The 26,619-nt window shown below is 38.0% G+C and overlaps 1 protein-coding gene and 1 long non-coding RNA gene across 2 annotated transcripts in view; one reads left to right on the top strand and one right to left on the bottom strand.

The window, feature by feature from the left end:
• LOC126176507 (uncharacterized) overlaps positions 1–26,619 on the top strand; it is a 403,754-nt gene that overhangs the window by 217,288 nt on the left and 159,847 nt on the right. The gene's annotated exons all lie outside the window — the stretch shown is intronic.
• LOC126175660 (uncharacterized) lies at positions 403–9,995 on the bottom strand. The gene is made up of 3 exons (XR_007535600.1): positions 9,844–9,995; positions 6,702–6,794; positions 403–691 (listed from the first exon to the last, which is right to left on the bottom strand). It is a non-coding gene; the product is annotated as an uncharacterized LOC126175660 (long non-coding RNA).

Raw genomic sequence — 26,619 nt, 5'->3', positions numbered from 1 at the left:
AAACACCCATACCATCTTTCATCTATGTCGCATAACTCCTTGTTGTTGCGATATTTTTCCGTCAAAGTATTATACTCGATTAGTTGAACTGCTGTTTTATCTCTTGCTATTATACGTGAAGGGGGCACAGAATAAACATTAGGATTGTATGCGCACCAGATCAGTACAGAGGATAGTTACTTCATGAGATGCTGATATTGCAGTGTTACGTGCGTCTTGATCGGAAATTGGTTATTCGTAAGAAGTTAAGGTTATCTTACAGTTTTGAGTGTGTAGGCCAACTGGAGCTGCTCTCTCACAGGTGGCAAATAACAACAAAATTTCAACATAATGAAAACACATTTTACCATTGTTACTTGAAGGGCGATGGGAAAGAACCAAGTAAGTCAATTTTTATGGAACTCAAGAAAAAGCAATTTTAATGTTTGAACTGTGATTACATGATATAACAAAGACATACATTAATTTTTATTCCATAAGTTAAACATTTTGGGTGCTTTGAATGTGGAAATACCATTATTGTCATACGGTGAGTTCCCACAATGAAGTAATTTCGGTCAGGCTGGCAGCTGGCTTGCATACTGGGCATTGGATGCCATCAGTATGAACCAACCCACAGACTGAGCTTTCTCCCGTGGCGACCACATTTTATCAAGCTTTCAGGTTCAATTCTGCATCAAAATTACATCACCTGGAAGATACAAAAAACTTTATGAGTTATCATATTACATGCTAAAAACCATTTGTTATTGTCTAGCATAGTTTTAAAGTTATTAAAGTCTTAAGATCTTTATCTTAAAGATAATTTAAGGACATATCTACCAACTGTGATAGAGACATCTGTGAGTAAAGAAGATTATGGTGCAACATATACACTCCTTGACAATTGCTAAGGAATAACTACCACATGCAAAGGAACAACCAATCAATGATAGTAAAGAAATGTAGAGGGCGGAACGTTTTAACTGTAGAAGACTGCATGAACGTTCTGTGTGGATTTGACACTTCATGCAGTACGGTGTCTGTTGAAGATTGCTTCAGAACTGATTCTGTGTGGTATGGCAACATGTCTGCAAGACATAATTTGGGTCCTTATGATCGTGGACGAGCAGCTGGACTCCTCAAAGCAGGTCGTAGTGTCACTACATAGGCCACATTAATGGATGTATCCAAAAGTGTCATCTCAGAATTAATAAAGGCCACTAAAGGTGGAAACACTATGTGAAAGCATGCTGGTGGTGGTAGATGGACCACCGCTTCGCAACAGAATCGATATGTAGCCAAACATAACTTCATATATTTGTGAAAGTGCCCTTACAGCACAGCAGTATTGCAAGGAGATTATGCTGGATCATGTCCATCTGTTTAGGGGTGCTGCAGGTCCTGACTTTTTGGTTATGAACCACAGTATCCATCCACTCAGAACTGCTGAAGTGTCAGGCACACTGGAGAGAGACTATACTGAAGGTATGGAATTGCCTGCATATGCCCTTGATGTGAACCCATGAAGCATGCCTGAAATGCTCTTGGCAGATGTTTCTCAGTGAACATATTCTCCCCAAACCATGCAGGAACTGAAAACTGCCTTGAGATAGGAGTGGGACAGCATCCCCCAAGGACTCCTCAACAGCCAGCATGAATAACAGGTGCAAAATGTGCATTAACGCCTGAGGAGGGCATATTTCTTACTGAGAATCTGATATTGACCTTTATATTGGGAGTGTGTGGCAAACATTAACGTTACTTATGCCTGTTGCCTTGCTTTCCCATGTGGTAAAATCTGTACCATTTTTCGTTATAAATATACCACTCCACCTCTATTACATATGTATTGTGTTTCATGTCATCCACCACTGCCTATGATTATTCCTGTCCAACAACTTCTATGTTCCTTAGCAGTAGTCAAGACAAGTATTATAGCAACTTACACTATTTGGAAATACAGGACTGTTAACAGCAATAAATTTAATCTCACTATTAATTATTGGACAGATATTATGAGAGGTGTTCAATAAGTAATGCAACATATTTTTTTCTGCAAGCAGATTTGGTTTTATTCAGCATTGCAGTACACCACTCTTTTGGCTATAAATTTAATTTTTAACATTACTCCCTTTCAATGTGATGGCCTTACTCCATCTTCCTGGGAGGACCTGTATGCTTGCATGGTACCACTCTACTGGTCGATGTTGGAACCAATTTTGTGCTACATCAACAACCTCCTGATAGTGCATCCTTTATAGGGTCAAACAAATTGAAGTCAGAAGGACTGGCCTGGAGGGTGGATGAGGAAGGACAGTCCACTGACGTTTTCAGAGCTCTTCTCAGGTCGGAGACTTGTGTGATGCCTTGTGTTTTGATGAAGAAGTAGTTTTGTGGTGACAAACATGCTGAAGTCAACTTTAGGAGAAGAGATGATGTGGCACCACTTCATGTGTTGCTGTTTTGTTTTCAGTTCAAACTGACAAACCCATGTCTCACTGCCTGGGACGATGTTCTAAGGTCTAACGATTAGCCTCCTAACACACAAGCAATTCCGCACAGATTGTCTTTTGTTGATGGTCTTCTCTTAGGCAGCGAGGAGCACAGCAGACACATACCTTTGAGTACCCCAACTAATGAACAAGTGTGACAGCACCACCAACAGAGACAACCAGTTGTGCAGCAAGGTATTTGATTGTGACTGGTCGCTCATAGCAAGTGAGTGTGTCTGCATATCCCAACGTTGTAGGAGTCACAGCTGTGTGCAGCCAGATAAGACACAGGAGTACGGATGGTTTGTGTGATGTTACGATGATTACAGATGCTTTACCCAATGACTCACCATGCTTTTCTTCATTATCAGGTCTCCACAGACATTCTGCAAGAGCCTATGAAAATTTGTGATGCTCTGGTTTTCTGCTAAACAAAACTCAATGACAGATCTCTGCTTGGAATGCACCTCCATTACAGACGCCATTTTGAAGGCTAAGCATAGGAACTTCATGAAACTATAGGGGCTAAAGTGGGAATATCCCGTGTTGTCCCACAACAAATTCAACATTTTTTCAACCAACACTGGCCAAGGAAAAATCTGTTGCATTGCTTATTGAATCAGCAGTTGAAATAATCCAAGCTTGTGTGTTCTCAATCTTAAGAACCCTATACACTAGAGAAGCACATTAAACATGTGTTAACAGCTAGCCTTCACTTCTCAGTTATGTGAAGATATATGAGCAACAACATGTGGTTCAGAATCCACATTAATCTCTTGGTACCTTTCCTCCAGTAGTACCTGTATTTGTAATAAGTCTCATACATTTCACTTTGATGTTGTTTGAATACTTTCTACATTCACATTTTTAGCAGTTTTTGACATTGTCTTGCAACAAGAGAGAAAATATCACGCATTGAAGGTACAACGGTATTGGTATCTTTTAGAACCCAAAGTAGTCCGGCATTTTTCAGTTGCAAGAATAACGGCAAACAGCATTCAATTAATTAATTCATTCATTAACAAGTCGTGTTCCATAAATCCCATTCTGAGCAACCATTCCTGGCTACTTCTGTAATCTATACTAACAACAAATTGCACCTAGTGTTAATCTACTTAAACTAATACTTATGGTAATAGCTACAAAATTATTTTACACAGAGTGTTCAAAATAACATGTAGAATACTTTGAGAGCTGGTAGTACTCATTAAAACAAGAAAAACAAGTCCAATAAACATGGGTCCAGAAATGTATACTTTCTGTGATAAAGGCATGTTTACAAGAGGTAATCAACATGGTGTCTATTCATGACAATGCACTCCTCTGCCCTCTGGTGCCAGGAATGATCCACCCTTTGAAATATAGCCGGTTGTTGTTGTACCTGCTGGCACGAATTGAAGATGTCCGCCGCTCGTGGTCTCGCGGTAGCGTTCTCGCTTCCCGAGCACGGGGTCCCGGGTTCGATTCCCGGCGGGGTCAGGGATTTTCACCTGCCTCGAGATGACTGGGTGTTTGTGTTGTCCTCATCATTTCATCATCATCCAGGAAAGTGGCGCAATTGGACTGAGCAAAGATTGGGTAATTGTACGGGCGCTGATAACCACGCAGTTGAGCGCCCCACAAACCAAACATCATCATCATCACGAATTGAAGATACGACCTTGTAGTGTCCGCACATCATTGATTGGCGTGGTGTAGGCCAATTCATTCAAGTGTCTCCATAACAAAAAGTCTAGAGGATTGACGTCTGGGGGATGAACAAGCCAAGGTGTGTTGATGGATACGCTTTGTAGTGTTAATGAGTACAGCATACTTCCTTGTAAACACTACCAAAGGCAGCAGTAGTTATGCAAATATATTCACTTGTTATTAACATTTACCGGTACTACAAACAATAGATTTTAACAGAAATCAGTGTAGTAGAATCATTCTTCTCAGAATCCATTCAGTGTGAGAAAATACGAAAAATGGACGTGAACAAAAATAACGTAGAATACGAGGAACATGGTTACAATGCATCTAAATCGAGCAGTTCATCCACGGATTCATAAGCAGTAACAAATAGACATGGGTCCACAGAATACTATGCGACGAAATCAGCTTCAGTTTCATTTGAAACAAAAACAAATATGGAATCAACTACCCCAGCGAGTATTACAAATGGGAACATATATTAAGCAGTACACGAGCAACATACTTACTAGTGTGCAATATACACAAGAAGGTCGTAATCAGGAACACGGTGCCATGAAACCAGCTACTGTGACATATCACATTGGATGACTTATGTTTTGATACTGCTAAAGCATAATTCTTTCCAATTGATAATGGGCTTACGGTCGAAATTGAAATATTGGGTTTTACAAATAAATATGCAGCCAAAAGGTGACCACTATATCATTTACAGAATTTTACATGACTGAACTCCAACTATGAGAAGTTAATCTTTAGTTTTTTATTGGGTGTTCTCAAATATATTAGTTTGCATGGTAACAAAAATCTTTCCAGGTACACGCTCTACCACCAGACTAGTCAGGCCCACCCATAATGTATAATCATCTTTCATAAAGCAAGAATACGGATGTTTGCACCACATTTTTCCCATATTCAAAGTTCACTGCCAGGAAACTAGGAGGGCTATTGTCAAAACGTATCATGGGCTTTGCCCCTCTTAAAATTTGGTATTATGTGAGGTCAAGGCAATTATTGGTGAGCGAAATGATGGGATATAAGTATTTGTAAGGAGGCTAAAAAAAAAAGATATTACTGTGATCCTGGAGGTAGTGAGATCATGAGATCAAATTCCAGTCAGACAACAGAATTTTTCAATCCGTCTTTAGGCTGTGCTGCTTCTGTAAGTCATGTTAAACTGTAGGTTTCCCTTCCCTCACAGGATTACTGGTGTAGGTTTAAGGGCACGCAAGTTGCTTAAGTAGTGTCCAATTGAAAGAATTTTCGAACAGGTCACATAGCTCTTGAGGAAGGTTCAGCAGTCAATCGTGCCATACATATTTACTTTCAGCTGTCCATATACGGGCAAAGGCAGTATTTATCTAATACACAGAATTTATATTTTTGAGTCAAAGCATGGGTGTCTGCAGAAATTTACTGGGGTGTGAGGATACCCTAAAATTTTATTTTTTGTATGAATGAGATGGAAAGTTTCAAGACATAGTATTGTCTCTCAAAGATCGGCCACATAGTGCTACAATTTGCTACATGAGATGTTTAGCAAGATAACAGGCAATAAATTAGGAAGTGTATGAGAATTTTGAAATAAATAAAAACTGAATAGATTGCTGCAGCAGGGTAAGCTGCAAGTACCCTCTTTTCGCGGACACCTATTACTGTAAGTATTTAGATAAATTGTAGAAAGAGTTGCTAATGAGATAATCTTTTACTTTGTTTTTAAACAGTTGGGGATTTTGCAACCTTTTACATACTTTTGCACCAGATATAAAACTCCAGTTTGAACCCTAGAGGGAGATACATAGTCTACATGGAAATGATTTATACTTGTCGTGTTATGGCCTTGAGTTGCTGAGATCATTCTATTTTTATTAACTACAAATACCATAAGGGCATGTGAGTATAAAAATCCCTAGGCTCAGTGGAAACAAAAGTCCTTCCAACCTTCACTGTAATTCTACAAAAGGTAAAGCCACCATCAATCCAAAGGTTGGTTTGAAAATTCTACTGTATTCCTAGACATGGTGCTATTGAACCCCATAAGCCATGCCTTTTTTTCCATCATCTGAACTGGTCTACCTAGCAGTCAAAGGGTAATCTACAATTTAATGTGGACTTCAAACTAGAATCAATCCACACTTTTCACATTAATAAACATTATCCAAGCTGAAATAAGTGATACAGGGCACACAAAAGGGGTTAAAAACCATTATTGGTATGTTTTTCTCTCCGTAGTCTTGCACTTAACCACAGAGCCACACACTACTTTAGTCACTGTTGTAGGAAAATCATATACTCTTATTCTTGAAACCTGTATGCCATGTTTTGTGTATCTGTGTATTTTCTTTGACATGTAATAGGTCAAATGGACCCTCACTTGTCAAATGGTCAGGAATCTTGAAAGACTTATTCATACTTTCAATAAACAAGAAATGGATTATCAGCATGGCATGATGCATCTGTTATGTCAAACAGTTTTCTTCAATCCAAATTTCTAGAGTCCAAAAACAAACAAGAAACAACAAAAAGCTTTCATACCTTAAAAATGAAGACGGTAAGTACAACGAATATTGTACCAATGATGGCAAACTTCTTTTTCAGTCCCATATCAAAGACACCAAAATGTGAACACTGAAAAGCCACAAAATGTAAACAATAAAAGGCTTTGAAATGTGAACAAAACAAAAACTAATGATAACTTAAACAGAGGAATGAAGAGGCATGAAATGTGCTTATTATCTGAGAGCTACAGGAAAGGTGTAGCTGGAATTATGTCTAGCATGCAAAAACAATTTAAATAAGGCATTACTGAACCCGGAGCTCTTCTCTTTGAAGTGCTGAAAAATTGTGAAAATCTATTAAAGAACTATGCATATAGAAAAGAAAGCAACATAGCACAAAGGGCTCTAAGGCAAGTGCTTAAAAAATCTCATGTGAACACTTTTGAAGTTAACATTCCTCATAAGTATGACTTAACAGACAGCACATTTGTGAAACAGGAAATCAATTTAGCAAATACAAAATTAAGGGAAGTATGTGACAAATTTACGCATGTTAAATTTACTGAGGCTGACAGCTCACTTAGGGAACCTCTGCAAGACATAGGCTGTATACGAATTCTAAAGATAAGAGAGAACTGTACAGACAGATCTTAAATGCTATTGCCAATACCAAAACAAAGAATCATGCTAAAATTACATGCAGAAATATTGTATTCAGTGAAAGGTTCCATTACAGAGGTACAAAATCTGGTTGTACGAATAGGAGGAGTATTGGCAACTCATTTGACAGTATCTTGCACCAGTGACATAACACATTAGACAGCCAGATTTATTGGAATCCCCAAGAGTAATAAAGCTGAGAAGAAAAAAGACTTCCACAACACAGGAGGATTTTTGGAATCCACCACTGCAGGGGAAGAGCATATAGCAGAAAATCAGAAGCCCAAGCCACCAATATGTATCTAATTTCACTAAGGATACACAATACTGATAATTTTTAAAATAGTGCATATTTAAACAAATCTAAAAATCTAGAAATTTTCTACCAGAAGATAAGAGGACTTAAAAATAAAATAGTTCAGTTGTAATGAAGCTAAATTTTACTGAATGTGGAAAGCAACATGACACATTATATTTCACAGAACACTATGTCATAGTGGAATTCACAAGTTGTGCATCGACAGATTCAGCTTAGCATCTCATTATTGTAGATCTACCATGGAGAAAGGCGGAGTAGTGCTTCACACTAGAAATAATGTACTACTTTGAGCCCTAGACTTAAGGTATTTTTGTGTTTAGCAACACTTTGGAGTGTGTGGCACAGAACTGACAGCAAACAATACATCAGTTGCCATATTATAAATTAACAGGACATCTGTAGGGAATTTGGGAATCTTTCTCAAACAAAGTGAAGCAGTCTTGTCAAAATTGTATAAAAAATTAATCATATTACTAGGTGACTTTAATGTAAATTTCTTGGTTGAAAGTAATAAGGGTAGAACTGGAGCAACAGATGAGCTCTTACAATTTAGTGCCAGTACCAGAATTTTCCACTAATGTAACTGGTCATTCTAGTACTTTAACTGATATAGACACAGCAGCTTGACAGTCAGTCAAGTCTTAGATAGGCTGTTAGGCCACGATGCTATAATTCTTACTATCCCTTAGTTCCATCTTAAGATAAAACCACAACCTGTCTAGAAAGCTGTGAGAGTAACAAATAAAGAAACAATGGAGACACGGAGGCAGAAGCTACAGTTAGTAAATTGGTCTGATGTATATGATACAGATGTTAACTTAAAACTTAATGTGCCTTTTTATTACTTAAACTACAAGTCTGTTTGAGGAAGTGTAACCAAAGTAAAGAGTTAGAGAAAACTGCTGTAACACTGTATTTAAGCCATAGATTACTCAGGGCATAAAGATTTTGCGTAAAACAAAAATGGATTTGTATGCGTCAGCCAGACTGCCTAACAATTCTGGAATGATGAGACAATATAAAGTGTACTCTACAGTATTACGGAAGATGATACAGCAATTTGAAAGTATGTAGGTACTTAAAAGAAGGCTTGATGAATCTAGTAACAAAACAAAAGTCATATGGAAATATGTGAAAAATAACGCTAGGAATAGTTCAGCTGCCAATGAAATGATCAGTTTAAGAAATGTTTGCTATATAGATATGATCCCAAAATGATGCAGTACATACTTTCAAGAATCATTTTTTAACATTATAAATCCAGCATGGTGCCTGAATTCTTTAAATAAGGCTATGGAGTTCTTACGTAACACTCTAATTAGCGTAACAGATGATGTGCGTGCTCTGTAAAAGACAGTGATTGAAATAGAAAAAAATAATTCCGCCTTTAAACAGCACAATTTTGCTGAAGTTGCTAACATTACTAGCAAATTACCGAAATAAAACTGTAGAGAAATAAGGAAAGTCCTCTGCCATATTTTTAATAAGTCACTTGAGGAAGGGCAAATCCGACCAACTCCTAAAAATGGAGAAAAGACAAATGCTACAACCTATGAACCAATTTCACTTCTCTCAGTTTTTTTAATGTACCAAATAAATTGATGCACAGCAGAATAGTTGAGCTTCTTAGTAAGTACAACATCCTCAGCAACAGCTTTTTTTGGTTTTGGAAGAGTGTATCAACAGACGATGATATACATGCATTTATTGACAATTAAACGACAGTTGGATTATTTTGTGACCTGTCAAAAGCTTTTGACAGAGTTAGCATATGCTGTTGAATAAAAGACCTTAGGAATGAGTAGTGTAGTAGACTAGAGGCATGAATCGTATGTGTGGTAAAAAGCAAACAGTTATAATGGAAAGAACGCATGGTGGCCATGTATCATCAAACTTTGTATCGTTTGCCATTGTATTGGACTGACTGTTTTTTCTAATATTTGTAAACGATTTACCACTACATACATAACATGGAAAAGTTAGTACCATTTTTGCCGATGCCCACTACTATATTTGTATTTGTATTGTATATCAGCTAATAATCATTCAGGAAATATATTAATTGGGTAGTACCTAAACTATTTGCAAATTTGGTAAACTGAATTAAAATCAATTCTCTTTCAGTCACTCTAAAACCAACGGTACGGTATTTCTTGGTTACAGTGATTCGAGTTTATAAGTTCTAATTATTATTACGTACGTGAAACTTCTCTGAAGGTTTTATATTTTTGCTACTGTGCTGCATAAATGTTCCGCGTCGAATTGCAATTAATTTCCTGTTCTACAACACGTTTCAAAATGGCGATGATCACGTGAATCAGCTGTTCCGCGTTCAGCAACGTCACGTGACTAGTAGGCATTTGCGAACGCCAGGCGCTATTCACATGTTACCTCACAGCGCGAAGGTCGCGCTAGTGCAGTTGTGTGGTGAAGGTTTTTAGGTTGTTCTGCTGTGAGAGACGAAGGTGATGTGAAGTATGTCTGTGATATACAGAAAAACCATTGCATTTGCCGACAAGTTTGTCCCACCCAGTCTTCAGCCGCTTTGGAATCATCCTGCTGGACCCAAGACAATTTTTTTTTGGTCCCCCGTCTTCAAATGGGGGCTTGTCATTGCTGGCCTTGGAGACCTGAAGAGACCAGCGGATAAAATAAGTATTTCACAGTCTGGAGCTCTAACAGCCACGGGATTAATATGGTCTCGGTATTCTTTAGTAATCATACCGAAGAACTGGAGCCTTTTTAGTGTGAATGTATTTGTTGCAGCCACTGGTCTGTATTCACTGTCACGGGCTGTTAACTATCAGCTAAGTCTTAAAAATAAAAATAGTGAAGTTCCGCAGCAGAGCTGAGGATGTACCGTAGTATATGCAATGTAGGATTCTTTGATTCCGTAGAAAGTAATTTTAACTATACAGAGCCAGTGATACTTCTCATGTAGTCTTCAGAAGCTGCGCTGTAATTCCACACACAAAATATGGATTTAGATATATCATGAAATATTTATTTTAGTTTAATAAGCGGTTTTATTGCTTTTAACGGTTTGGTGAGATATCTTATGTTTGTATCACTTTTGTACGTTTCGTTTACCATAAGCACAGCAGTTTCATTAATGATGTGGACGGGAAGATAACTTACGTATGACAGACATCTGCTAATTCTTCCAAATTTGTGGGAAGAACTTATTTGAAACGGTGAAATTCCCATTTTTCCGAGGTAGCAATTGTATTACTTTGCTACTTGGGGGTATTTGTAAGAACCGCGAGCCGTCAAACTTATAATCTCCATGCAGTCGAGTACTGCACGCTTGTTGCTGAAGTGTTAATTTCCAAATTTCATTCCCCTACTAGTTCTAGTAGAGTGACCCAAGCGTTTGCTCAAGTGAACTTAAAGTTCAGAATCAGGTATTTATTGTGATAAGGAACTTGTTTCTCAATAAAAAGTATCAAATGCTTATAACGTGGAACATCGCCGAAGACTCGCATTCAACTGCCATGTACCTGTACCTTCCGGTGAATGTGGATATCAGAAATAGATATTTAGTACCAGTATTTTATACAACATGACATATTCGCGTATAAAATGTAGTCGAATCTTCGCCTGTATGATAACATAAGACATAGAAGAATCTCTCGTTAAAATTGGAATGAAGTTTGTAAACAATAGATGTTTTATGAGCCTAACTGCCTTTTATTTTTTACACATGGAAAGCAGCCGGTTTTTCGTCTTTTTTTAAAGAAGTCTTTGTACTACGGTTTATCAATTTCAAAGCTTCTGTAACTTTCAGTTTAGCCCATATTTCAGTGAGATGTATTTTGCACCTTCAGATAGCGATTCTGCTTCTCCCTAAATTGTGTAAGGTGAACTAGTATGACTAATTGCATTAATGATGTAACTGCTAAGTTACTTGGGTTTCTTGAAAAAATTTTATTCTGATGTTATGGAATTTCTCAGATGCGAAACTGATTCTGCTGATTGTTTACTCTGTTATGTATGTTGTTTGCAATATTATTCTTTTTCAACCTAATGACTGTGATAGTTTTGCTGTGATTCATTATCTGAATTGCTTTGTGATTGTTTGCAAAAGCAAGAAATCTTAATTAGTTTTGGTATATTTTGTTGGTCAAAATGTGTGATGAACTGTAAATTTTTGAAAATATTTTCTTGTTGCTAACTTAGATCTGGATTGTGAGACATATTTATGCCATTTTCAATATAAACTGAGTCAAAAGTTTTCTTGCCATAATTAGTGGTAACTAGTAGTAGTTATTTTGGAGATTCTCTTGTGAATTTAAAATAATAGCGACACATAGATGATGATGTTTCTAATATTTTATAAATCTTGTTAAGATTTCATAGTGTTTATTTTTATTGGAGTCACTGCATCTGTTTTTGTTCTACTGTTGTAGAGAATACATTGAAAGCAATAAATAGTGATTTATTTTCATATTATATGTACTTCATTTTTACACACAACAGAAACATCTTAAGACACCATAAGACAGTTCAGTGATAAATCAACATTTGTAATAAGGTATGTTGTTGCTAATTGGTGTATTTTAAACAGAATCCATCTTGGGCGCTGTTTCAAAATATTTGCTAGTTATAGTCAGTTTCAAGAGATGGGAACAAGGGTTCAGAACCCTTTGTTTAATTTTTGAAAGAGAAGTGTTTTATGAGGCATATATTTATCAATGAATTACCAAATGTATATTCACTAATGATACATTAAAGCTGAAGAAGAACTCTGACAATAATTTTTGGAAACATTATAGATTTTGGCATTTAATCAACACATGAACATATATATATGTAACATATGGTGTGAATAAAATGATTTGCCGTTACTGATGGTCATATGCATGAATGCGTACATTTCTGAAGCACTAATGCGTGATCTTGAATTACAGAAATGAACACAATTGTATAAAATGTTACATATGTTGCAGTCTGATGACTGACTGCCATTTCTTTTGAAGGAATAGTTTCCTTTGATGCTCTAATGCTGTCTCATGTATAGCTATGCAGCCACTGTAGAAGTTAACTGTTTTCAAGCAGTTTAATGCATAGTCCATTAAGAGTCTTCAGTGCACTGTACAATGAGAAATGGTGCCAAAAAAGTACTCTTCTGTCAAGGTTACCTACTTTGTGGCTTCAGCTGAGGTGATGTGAATATTTAAACAGCAGTAACTTATTGTAAAACACACACACACACACACACACACACACACATTTTCTGGAAGCAATGTAACTTTACTGGTATAGAACTTTATTCATTCCTTTGAAACTTGATTTGATGGTGTCTATAGAACAGTGAATGAATGGATGCAAGTGTGGAAATTTTATACTATTGTCACAAGAACTATCAATGTTTGTTGACACATTCAGGTTGAGTTGTACATTACTTGTATCCCACAGTAATCATAATTTGCTTTATGGTTTACCCAGTAAACCCTCTTGCATTCCCTTTGCTACTTCTTATGTACAATATTAGTATCTGATCTATCTAATACAGTATCATTTAATATTCCTTCAATGATAATTCATTCACATTTTAATTAATCATGCATTAAAATTTTCCTTTTATTGAAAATGGCAGCTTCATGTATCTTTCTAAAAAATAAAAAAAATTCTATGCAATATTAGTTAAAACACAGTACAACAGAAACCTTAGACTGAATTGTATTATTGTAAGATATAAAAAAATAAGGAAATGCCACATCACTGTATATACCTACAGCCAGAATGCCTTTTGAGATACATGATAAAATCAGTACAGTAATGAAAATTATGTCATCTTATGTTGATCATTTCAGGATTTAGGTCATGGGAGTCACAATATAATTACTGCTGATAGCCAATTCTAAAGTCAAACAATTCTGACTACTTTTCTACAGGCTGTTCTTGTGTCTCGATCTCCAAAGTGTGAATTTGAAATTGGGAAAAAGAGGTCTGAGTACTGGAAGAATTGATTATTACTTTGAACCTTTTCTTGCTGGTGATGTTTACCATTTGTTCATTGTTATCCCCTTATGAAATCAACAGCACCCACGAGTGTCTTTGTCCTTACTATTGTTGAGAGAGATTAAATTCAGGTGTAACAGTTTGAGGTTTATTTGTTTGTAATATTCGTATTAACCTCACCCTGTACTATTTTGTTAGATTTGCTGTGCTGTTCTTGAGTTCAGCTTATTTATGCATAGTTTAGTTAATACCAATGGAAGCAATTCGTGGAAATTAAAGTTAGTGTCTGCAGCAACTTGTTCAGTGTGAGGAATAAATAAAGTTTGAGGAGTTCTTGTCTAAAACTGTATCCCCATCCTTCGCATAATTGCTTAGCAGATCATTACATTTTTGTCGATGTCATTTGTTATGACATTTCATTCAGTGTCTGATCATTCCAGAGGCTTTTTCAACCATATCACTTTAGATGTGTGTGTCCTTGCCTACCACTGATCAAGGTGGCAGCTTATCTGGCAGATGGGAAAAAAAGGATGGCATTAATCATGTATACTGTGTGAGTGCATTTGAGTGATAACCAAAGATTTTCATTATTCATTCATTTGACACTTAGCCACTAAGATACTATGCCATGGCAAGTGATATGTGGCCTTCTGTTTTGTTATATATTGAACACTAACCCCACATGCTAAGAAAATGGAGTGAAGTGACAAAAACATTTAACAGCCAGTGTTGAGATGGCAGAAAATCCAATCATGTGCTATAAAATTTTGGTACCAATAACATAAACATAAAAACTTGATAGTATGTAGGGAAATGCTATTACCATAAGATCTTTTTCTTACCAATGAAACTATTTTATGAAAAGTTTTGTCCATTACTGAAAGCAGCATTTTATAAAATTTAAGCAGTCAGATATCACTTGGTGTCGCTGAGATAGTGTTAAAACTGATCTTCCCAGAGAGCATTTAGAATAGTAAAATGTGATGACTCTGAAGTAAAAGCAATACTTTGCACTGAGGATTATTCTGCTGTTATAAGCCAGGATAGGCTACAAACTACCATCAACTAACCATAACTATTCTTAAATTTCAAGCATATCTTATTTTCATAATAATCTGTATAAAGGCAACCCAGCTGATAATTTTCAGGTAATTTTTTTTTTAGAATCTGTAATGCTTCCCAGCTAATATTTTTGCAGATAACTTATTGAAAACCTTATTGCTGTTGCAAGATTTCTCCAACACTATTAGTTACATGGAATTTACATACTTCCACACAAATACTGTGTAAATTGTAGAAGTGACTAAGGAGATATTCTTTTGATCTGTGTTTAAATTCTTTTGCTTTATGTTTAAATATTTTGGGATTCTCAATTTCCAGACTGATGTCCACTAGCAATCTGTCACAAGCTTTTGCAACAACTATAAATATTCATTCTGAACCGTAGAGAGGGATGCATTAGTTATATGGAAACTATTTCTAATTATGGTATTGTTTGCTGGAATGCCTCTTTTTGTATGGTGTGCAACTGCTGTTGCGTTTGGCCAAAAAACTCTAAATTAATTGAGAACAATGAGTGGGTGTGTTACCTTGGTGAAGGTGCCAGCCATCCACTGCCCACAAGTCTGGCTCTTTGCATCTTACTCCTTCACGAAGGCTTTGTAGAATTCTTAGTAGTACTCCTTATTGAAATTAGTACCTTGTGGGGCGTACTCGTGATAGACCACACCATTGGAGTTAGAAAAGGAGATCATCACGTCTTTCACTTTGCTGCGGATCTGCCTCGCTTATTTTTGATGTGACAGCACAGCATGGAATTCGACTTTCACACGACACAAGCTCAGCACAATAGGCTGTGGGGTGGTAGGACTGGACCAAGTGACTCTTCAGGCAATCGCCATCGACATTTGCACTGAAGATTTATTTGGCACATTTAAGTAAGACAAATAAAACCATCAACACATTTTTAAAATTACCATAAACCACAGTACTTATGGCCTATTACACATGTAGTGAAATGAGTTAAAAGTTATTTACTCAAAAACTGTTATCAACCTGAGGAACAATTTACTAAAATTTAACGAGGAAATGTAGTCTTGTTACTGGAGTGATTGGTGTTACCAAAGTAATTCAGAGTGCAGGCAACAACAAATCAGATACCATGGCACACAATCACATTACTTAAATGGTAGGCACCCTACAATGTAGGATATAAAATATAAAATTTCATGTGACCAAGCAACCTCGTGAGATTCAACAAACTACGCCCAGAAGTGGACGCCCGTCCACTCAGCTTTTTTCAATACAGGCTCAGCATGGACCCCCATACGGGAGCAGCAATGGTCACGAATAGGCATGAAAAATCCCAGAACTAGTAGGTATATACAACAGGCTGACATCTGCCATAAGTAACTAGAAACACAATAATTAATTACAGTACATCATCTGTAGAATTAATCAACCTATTAATGAATGTCAGCTAACCAGTAAAAATCTATTATCTTATGGGTGTAATGCCAATTATACATTAAGCCGTGAGCGAACTAGATACATGGCGAGCCGGCATACGGGGGCAAAGGGGGCGGAAAATACACAAGAGCACAAGCAGGACGCAACCCAGGACCCCGCACCCACTACCAAGAAAAACAGCAGAAGTCCCAATAAAATGAAATCAAATGCAAGTAACTAGCGTGCAAGCTAATGGTATATCGAGACCCCTCCGCTCGATGCAAAACATAAGGCGACTTGCAGCAAATAGCCACATTTAATTTTATGTTTAAATCAGAATTAATTACCATTTTCACCTACTGTCATTGAAGGAATTCTTGTACTTTCATTAATAGAATCAGTTTCAAACTATTTAAACACACAACAATGACTGGTCTCTCAGTAACTGTTAAGAATTTATGAAACTACTCATTTAGAATTAGACATGTGTCTGTCAGACACACTATCACTTCAGATAGAAATGTAACAGTAATGTTATAGCAATTGGCAGCAAAATATATCCAGGGAAAATTTTATCCGTGTATATCTATAGCAATTGGCCAGCTTAACTCCGTTTTGTGATATAAATACAATAACCGGGCGGTGCTTAGACAAGGACCAGCCAAGCTGTTTTCAGTGGTGGTTAGCACTGACAGTAACAATCTACCAACAGAAAGTACCAGCACTCCAGGCCCCCGTAAATGTTAATCATCACATCACATCACATCCAGCTCTCACTAGAACCTTGCGAACTAAGCAAGTTGAAATTAATACATTCGAGGACAGCCTCAGTAGGCGTAGCAATGGCCGACCAAGAAAATGAAGTTAACAGCACTGAACCCAATAGTAGATTCTGGTCACAATTTACAGCACAAACAAGGCCCTTACCCTCTTGCTTGTTTGACGAAGCCAGCCACTGCAGATCCTGGTGCCAGAAGACATGCAGGAAGCGAAATACACCAATGACTTCCCAGTAACATGACTGCTTCCACGTCGGCGATATTTGCTACAGCGCTGTCACCCGGGTAAACAGCCCCTTTTAGATGTGCTCTTCCTGCTGCCTCGCGCGGTTCCGGTACTGTCCACCAGACATCCCAAACAAAGTTACTGCTAGGCGTCCCAAAGCAAAATCCTCGCTAGAGCTTACCCCCTCGCTCCCCGATCGGCCCGGTAGCGATCCGAGAAAGCAGGTTTCCTTGAACACCCCATATTCAACAACTATGTGATCAAAAGTATCCGGACACCTAGCTGAAGATGACTTACAAGTTCGTGGCATCCTCCTACTAAGATAGTCGATCTAGAGATTAGCAATCATGGAATTTGACCATATTCTGCAGAAAGAAACTGTCTCCCATATTTCAAGAAATGGAGTGTGCCTTCCTCTGTGATTACCTAAATGCCAGTCTGTATTCTGCAACAATAAACCAAATCATTTAGGCAAGTAGATGTTATCTATGTGGCATTTAAGGAAATGTTGATAGTTAACACACAGTTTTTGTTTCGTCAGGAAGGACTGAAATGACTTGGCTCCTTTCAGAAGATTGACTAGCTTGTGTTAGCATATGACTGAAGAAAAACCAACTGTATTGATATTTATGGACAACTGTTGCTCGTGTGAAACATTCTCCTCCCAAGAACCTGCAGATGTAATGTTTTACAATAGGAAACTTTGGTTATGTGGCAGTAATATCCATAAGAGGAAGATCACATTATGGAAAATCTAGGAATCTTATACACACTTGACCACAGTCTCTAGCAGCTAAAGTCTGACTGCAAGCAGCAACGCATGACAGGAGAGGCAACCAGGTGATGGTGGTAAGGAGAAGATTGGGGTGGGGTGTGGGAGGGATATCAAGGCAGGGGTGGGGGATGGTAAAGGGCTGCTTGTGGGATTCAGCAGGGTCAATGTGGAGAGAGGTTAAGGCAGCTGAGTGCAGTTGGGAGGTTAGATGGAGGGAGGGGGGGAGTGGGGGTAGTGGAAAAAGAAGCAGCCTGGTACATTGGTGGAATAGGGGGCTATGTAGAACTGGAATGGGAACAGGAAAGGGGCTAGATGGGTAAGGAAAATGACTAATGGAGGCTGAGGCCTGGAGGGTTACGGGAACATAAGATGTATTGCAGAGAAATTTCGCACCTGTGCATTTCAGAAAAGCTGGTGTCAGTGGGAAGGATCCAGATGGCACAGGCTGTGAAGAAGGGGAAGAAAAATAACAAGTAATGATGTGTGTGGAAGAAAGAGCTGGTTGGTCAGGGAACTCAATAAGTTAGTTGTTATGCCCTCTTTAACATAGAAAACGATACTGGAAAAGAATTAAAGGAGCTGATTTTGTGCTCAGATGTCTGTGGAGGCACAGGACAGACAAGAGTGAAGAGCATCAATTTGATTTCTGTCCTAAGACACATACACTAAACAGCCGAAAGAAAATGCTATTGCCTACAAAAACCATCTATTTATACTACTTCCATGGGATTATGGGATTCTTCTTTCAGAATATTTTCATAATTTTGATCTAACATCAAGTCACTAAAGCTACTGCTGATACTTCAATAGTTATAAAAATAACTAGATGGGTTATTTCAATAGTTACAAAAATAACTATTGAAGCACCAGCAGTAGCTTTATTGACTTGATGTTAGACCAAAATTATGAAAATATTCTGAAAGAAGAATCCCATAATCCCGTGGAAGTAGTATAAATAGATGGTTTTTGTAGGGCAAGAGAACTGGAGTTGATGATGAAAAACAGATGTGAATGAAGAAAAGCGTTCCTATTTGTAAATACAGGAAATTATGCTTGACAAAGCACTTTTTGTGAGAGAAATTTTAGAGGGAGAGTTTATTGAGATTGACATTAAGAAGTAACAAACCAGCCAGCCAAGTACAAAGTTTTGTGAAAATATAACAGAAAAGCCATATTGATTTGAATCTTGAGCTTTACATAATGAACTTATTTTCTGGAGGTGTAGGAGGTATCTGTATTGATGTAATAGGAGATTCTGCTGTAGAGAATGATGCTGAAGGTTTTTCAGAAAATATAGATTTTGAAACAGAATGGACTTCTTGTTTAAAGTATTTTGAGAATGATAATTAGTATTGTGTGGATAAATGCATGTAATCTGGAAATAAATTAATTTCAGTTAGATTTTCCAAAATTAATAAAGTGAATTAATCATTCTATAGAAAATAATCAAGCATAAAAATACAGTATATAGTATCCTTATTATTATGAAAAGCATGAAGGTAAGTATTGCAGCCATAAATGTGGTGTACAATGTGAGTTTTTAAAGCCATCTACATCAAGCTGAATCTTTCTATTTGCATTTCACTTTAAATTACATTTTTTTCTCTTGAGGTGTAGTGCGGGAAATCAATTCAAAATGGTCAGTAGAGAAGAGAATAGCTACTGGACATGTTAGGATGTTGATTTGATTCTATACAGAATACACAGAACAACATTTGGCCCTTACAGTGACAGTTTATTGTAGATTACTGGAGTTAATGGGCATTATCAGTGCAGGGATACAGATACAGGTCCTTTCCATAGAGTTATATCACTAATATCAAATTGCTGTAGTATTGTGGAATACATGTTGTTTCAAGAAACAGTTACAACACTTATGCCTGACCATCAATGAAGTAACCAGACAATAACAAGTCCTTCTAGTTACGTTCAGCCCAATACACGTGAAAGGATGAACAGCCAACCCTAGAGGAGAATCATGAACCTATGAGATTTACTGTGATGGCATACTGAATGTTAATGAATTATGGTGTTTCTACCTGGTAGTTATGTTTTTTAAAAAATGCTTTATTAAAAACTACTAGGTTTTGAGCACTACTTGTCTCAGATGTGTAATAGATGTGGACAAATTATTCTCAGAAGTAGTGTAAAAAAGAAATCACATGACCTGCTATACCTGTTTTATATTACTTATGATGATGATGTATCCACAAATATTACACATTGGAGAATGAACAACACTGAAACAGGGTATTTTAAAATAGCAGCCCGGTGGAATGGAGTTTTTTGAAGCTTTGGTGCCTACCCAAAACACATCAACTAACACCAATTTTTATTTGCTAGGGTATTTAAATTCAGCCACAAAATAAGGTTAATATTCTATAACCTCATACTTCATTCACTATGTGACAGGGCACAACTGTAAAAAATACTTTGCAGATGCCAAAGAATATCTCGTGAAAAGGGCTCCATTATTTACCAAATCCTAGGTGTTGCAGATCAGAAGAGCAAGCTGTGTTTCACCAAGATAAAGCTTGTGGACTCTACTCTGTATGACAAAAAAAGTGAAGCAACCAGAAGAGGAGGAGTAAATGAATGAAACTTAATGGGTTGAGAGGGCACGTCATTACAAAATGGCATAAAATTTACAAAGAACGTGGCAGTAGGAGCCCCCACTTAAGTATGTGGTGTTCCACCCTCTCTGACTTTGATGTGTGGATGATTTGGTTGGGAAGGATGTCATAAAGCTGTTGTATCCCTCCTGATGCAAGGTGGCCCACAACTGTTGTAACTAGTCCTTGAAATCCTGGATATTGGCACTAAGACGGAGTTGATGTCCTAGCTAGTCCCATCTGTGTTCTCTTGGGGAGAGATTTGGTGTTCTCAACATCTTGCAGACATTTCATAGACACATGTGCCATGTATGGATGAGCATTATGCTGTTGAAAAATCCACAGAAGTTTCACATGAGAGGGAAAAAAAAAGAGGACGTAGGATGTTTGTGGCATACCATTGTGCCTTCAGAGTTCCCCCTGCCACTAGTAGGCATGACCTGAAGTCATACCCAGTGGCTCCCCACACCATGTGAGGAGTAACACCACAGTGCCTCTCCAAAAGAATGGAAGAATGGGACCTCACCCCAGATAGCTGCCATACTTTGCGACAATGGTCATCCAGGGTGGAGGAGTGTAGTTTGAGGCTAAATGTAATGTAATGCCATTTATCAGCAGTCTGTGCTTCCCAGTCATTGCACCACTTAAAATACTGCTTGCTTACAGGATGGTAATTCCGTAGTCCAGCTGGCGCTAGTCTCTGACCAGTGCTGCTGGATGACACAAAATTTTATAAGTTCATTACTTGCTCTCAGATCACAGGCACAGATGTGGAGAAGGAGTTAGGATGTGCGTTACATAATACGGTAATCCTCTCGTGTGAGGGTCAAACGTGGTTGACTGGAACCTTGACAATGAGTGTGTCCAACATATGTCACAACAGAATGGCCCACACATCTGAATATTGCTCAATTTGACCAGCTGGCCGATTAGAGACCCACAATGAAGCCCTTTTCAAACTCGGTCAGGTGCTGATAATGCCGTCAAGAACGAGTATGTGACATCTCTGTGTCAGCCACAGAGATCACTCAACATTGCGTGGCACATTCGCATCCCTCATACATTCTACTAGGCTTGGTAACAGCGCTAAACACAAATAACACTAATGCACTATGGTGGCTGTTCTAGCTGTCACGTAGAATTGCAGCTCTAATCATTTACATACCCATCGGTGATGTGTATGTTCATGAAATTACATTGACATCTGACCATGTGTTCTTGGTGCTTCACTTTTTTTTGTCAGGCAGTGTGTTTTGATTCCTACAGAGGGTAAATATAAATGTGATCAAGTTGATTTTATGCTAAATAGAAGATACGCAGAAGATGTGTAATACAATTGAGGAAGCATTATGTTTTTAATATGTAGCGCCTTGCCTCTTAATTTTGCTATGTTAAATTTTACTTTGAATAAACACAAATAATTTCAAGTAGTTTAAAAATAATTAATGCAGTTTTTAGCAGTTGCCTCACTTTATTAATGGGTACTTTTGACTTGGTCTACATCCCTGAAGATTCCTTTTTATAATGGGCTGTGAAACATGAGGAATGATTGATACTTTGAGTCTGCAAAAAGGTTATAATATGCAAGTGCTAAGCATACTGCCATAACTACTTCTTGGGCAAGGATCTTTTTAAATTTGGCAAAGTAGAATAAATCTTGTACACCAGATTCTATTGATTCTATTTTCAGACAACCCTTTATGAGTTGTTAAGTGAGCTACAGACTATTCAGCAAATATGCCTTACAGTCCAAGTGGTCTAAAACATAAAACTGCCCAGGAAGTAAGTATTAGTTTTACTGAGTACCAGGCCAAGTGGGTAACCTAAGAACTGGGGAAGCTGACGTGACACCTAAGAATGCTGTCACCTTGTTGTTATGAAGGACAGCTAAGTGTCTGCGGGAGATGTGTGGCTGGAGTTACAAAACAACAAATTAAGGCTGGTGAAACCTACAGTTTTGCTATGGCAAACATCATTCCAATCATACAGACAGCAAGAAGTGTCCTTAACACAACTGAGAATATGTCTTCTGGCACTTGGGCACCTACTGTGGCAGGAGGACCCACCAATATTTTAAGGGTTTCTGTATTGGCCAGACTCAGATTACTGAGTAGGTTAATTTAACGTTTCTCAGAGTGGCTGGTTCATTCTCTTTTAGTCAATGATCATGCCACCCACTATTTTCTGAATTATAGTTTTATAATTTTGACTGTGTGTTCATCTCTCTTTTAATATTTTTAAACTGCGGCTCAGGTATTTGTTTAAGCACTTCTTTGCATGCAGGTGTACAACCACAAACCAACATTTACTAGTTGTCACAGTGGCTGGCTCTCTTCCTCTCTTTTTTAGTGCTCAGCCAGCCACTTGTACCAGTATTAACTTTTAACAATTTTTTCAGTTAATTCTTACGTTATTTATTATTTTATATCATGACTGTATTATGTAATTTTATGAAAGTTCGGAAAAAAAATTGTGTGCATGTAAACATGCATGCTGTTATGTGTGATTTTTATTATCCGTTTTAATATACTGAAAAACAACCACTTTCTGTGTTGTCCCCCCAGACAGTCTCTCAAATCTGTAATATGTCCATCGACCCAAGAAGATTACTTTTGATGAAAGAATTCTGAAATATTTGACCCTTTTCAGTGGTGCATACAAGTGGGATACAAGCATCTGGGTATAGATAGCCACTGGGCCCGACTAGTCAAATAACAATAAACAGTTTTATGTACTAACAGCAATTCCACGTACAATGCGTGATGATACTTTGAGCACAGAACCAAAAAATGTCAACCGATATTTTGTGATTAAAATATTCAAGATAGCAGTGGCCTCCAGCCTTTAAAATTTTACCCCAAATAAAAGCCCAGCTATAAAGGCAAATTTAAACAATGACTGACAGCTTTTACACATTCACTGAGCTATAAAGTAAAGGGTTTTGAACAACAGGCAAAGGCTCTTAAAATCTTATTTACCCCAAAGGGGAAAGAAAGGAAAAAAAGCATGAGCTATTTAAGCAACTTGAAAATAGGTGACAGCAATTGGCCCATTAAAATTTACAGCAAACAAAGAGATTGTCATGTATTACTGAATTTACTTGAGCAACAGTTAGTATGCCATTGTATGTAATATTCAAGAACAATAGTGCATGGCCAATGACCTCAGTTACTTAACTAAACCCAGCCAGATTTTATTAAACTCTACAACACTTCACAATTTAAATACAACCAAGACATTAAAAACAAAATTCTCACAGCAGTCAAATACTGGAACATTGCAATCAAAACATGACCTAAACATTAAAATTTTAGTTTAAAGTAATTTTGTACACTAGCAACCCTTTAACAGCTAGTGAAGGCAAATTTTATCACAGTAAGTTGTTAACGATACCAGTGCCTGACCAGTAGCAAGCACCTGATGGATACGGCATATTCGGGAACAACAGTTTGTACAAAATTAAGTTTTCACACAGGTCCCTTTCCAGCTGGACTTGTAATGCACAAATAACAACTCAGAACTCTACAAAGTAACAAGTATCAAACCACATGCTATCCCATGAAAAAACAATCATGCCTGTAACAGAGGTGCATCCATACGACAATTTACTGCACATGAACATGCTAGTAACTGACTTGTTCACGAACTCCATGCAACTGACTGTAGAATCCCTTAAGAGAAAATATGGCCATCGTGGCCTGCTCACACTAAAGCCCAAATGTGACAGATGTGTGCCTACAGTCCAATATTCACAGTCCATGTATTTAAACTGACACGCTGGTACATTACCAGGGGGGAATATGAGCAATTAGGATGAGTGGCAAAGGGCTCCCTAGTCGCTGTGGACACTGTGGAAACTTTTGAGCAAATGGCCCTTGCTTCTGTACCGTTATGCCCCTGTTGTTGGCTATGATATGTAGACAACACGTTTGTTATCTGGCGACACAGGGAGATGGAGTTGAGAAACTCCCTTCAGCATTTGAACAGCTTGCATGAGAACGTACAGTTCACATGTGAAAACGAAAATGACGGTGTATTACCACTTTTAGACATACAGGTAAATAGAGCTGCATAAGGTACACTGGAACACAAAGTGTGCCAGAAGCCAACCCACACAAATTGGTACCTGCACATCGAGAGCCATCATCACTCAGCTCAGAACTATTCAGTTTTGCATACAGTGACTACCCATGCCTACCAGAGAAATTACACTAACAACATCAAAGAAGAATTGAGGGAGCTGCACCACATGTTTTGTGCCAGAGGTTATGACAATAACATTATAAGAAAGCTGACTCAAGCCAACAGAAACAAAACAAGAGAAGAGGGTAATGAAGAAGAGCTTCTGCTAGTACATTTGCCGTATGTGAAGGGCATCGGTGAACTGCTAGGCAATGTCCTCTGGGAACTAGGTTTGCAACCAATTTTTGGCAGCAGCCACAGGGCCCACAACATGATAGGTTCCTTCAAGGATGCAGTCAGCAAACTAAATACTGCAGGAGTATATGAACTATGTTGTGAATGTGGAGCTGCCTGCGTAGGGGAGACGGGGAGACTAGTTAGCACATGAGAAGCAGAACATGAACACTATATGCGATTAGCACAGCATAATAAAACAATGATAGTGGAACACCACTATGGCTGTGGACAGCCTATTTTGTTCCAGGTGACTGAGATTATTAAGCAGCGTAACAACAACAACAACAGAGAGAACAGCTATGGAAAAAGTTCAAGGCAATCGTAAAATGCATTTTAGACAGGTATGTGCCGAGTAAAACTTTGAGGGACGGGAAAAACCCACCGTGGTTCAACAACAAAGTTAGGAAACTACTGCGAAAGCAAAGAGAGCTTCACTGCAAGTTTAAACACAGCCAAAACCTCTAAGACAAACAGAAGCTAAATGATGGCTATGCATGAAGCGTTCAGTGAATTCGAAAGTAAAATTCTATGTACCGACTTGACAGAAAATCCTAGGAAGTTCTGGTCTTACGTTAAATCAGTAACTGGCTCAAAACAGCATATCCAGACACTCCGGGATGATAATGGCATTAAAACAGAGGATGACACGCGTAAAGCTGAAATACTAAACACCTTTTTCCAAAGCTGTTTCACAGAGGAAGACCGCACTGCAGTTCCTTCTCTAAATCCTCGCACAAACGAAAAAATGGCTGACATCGAAATAAGTGTCCAAGGAATAGAAAAGCAACTGAAATCACTCAACAGAGGAAAGTCCACTCAACCTGACGTGATACCAATTCGATTCTACACAGAGTACGCGAAAGAACTTGCCCCCCTTCTAACAGCCGTGTACTGCAAGTCTCTAGAGGAACAGAAGGTTCCAAATGATTGGAAAAGAGCACAGGTAGTCCCAGTCTTCAAGAAGGGTTGTTGAGCAGATGCGCAAAACTATAGACATATATCTCTGACGTTGATCTGTGGTAGAATATTAGAACATGTTTTTTGCTCGCATATCATGTCATTTCTGGAAACCCAGAATCTACTCTGTAGGAATGAACATGGATTCCAGAAACAAGGATCCTGTGAGACCCAACACACTTTATTTGTTCACAAGACCCAGAAAATATTAGATATAGGCTCCCAGGTAGATGCCATTTTCCTTGACTTCCGGAAGGTGTTCGATACAGTTCCGCACTGTCGTCTGATAAACAAAGTAAGAGCCTACGGAATATCAGACCAGCTGTGTGGCTGGATTGAAGAGTTTTTAGCAAACAGAACACAGCATGTTGTTCTTAATGGAGAGACGTCTACAGACGTTAAAGTAACCTCTGGCGTGCCACAGGGGAGTGTTATGGGACCATTGCTTTTCGCAATGTTTATAAATGACCTAGTAGATAGTGTCGGAAGTTCCATGCAGCTTTTCGCGGATGATGCTGTAGTCTACAGAGAAGTTGCAGCATTAGAAAATTGCAGCGAAATGCAGGAAGATCTCAGCAAATAGGCACTTGGTGCAGGGAGTGGCAACTGACCCTTAACATAGACAAATGTAATGTATTGCGAATACATAGAAAGAAGGATCCTTTATTGTATGATTATATGATAGTGGAACAAACACTGGTAGCAGTTGTGTAAAATATCTGGGAGTGTGCGTGCGGAACGATTTGAAGTGGAATGATCATATAAAATTAATTGTTGGTAAGGCGGATACCAGGTT

Source organism: Schistocerca cancellata, chromosome 3 (genome assembly GCF_023864275.1).
Source record: "Schistocerca cancellata isolate TAMUIC-IGC-003103 chromosome 3, iqSchCanc2.1, whole genome shotgun sequence".
Classification (NCBI taxonomy): domain Eukaryota; kingdom Metazoa; phylum Arthropoda; class Insecta; order Orthoptera; family Acrididae; genus Schistocerca; species Schistocerca cancellata.
The sequence above is the reverse complement of the archived record's forward strand: the minus strand, read 5'-3'. Positions and strand labels throughout refer to the sequence as shown.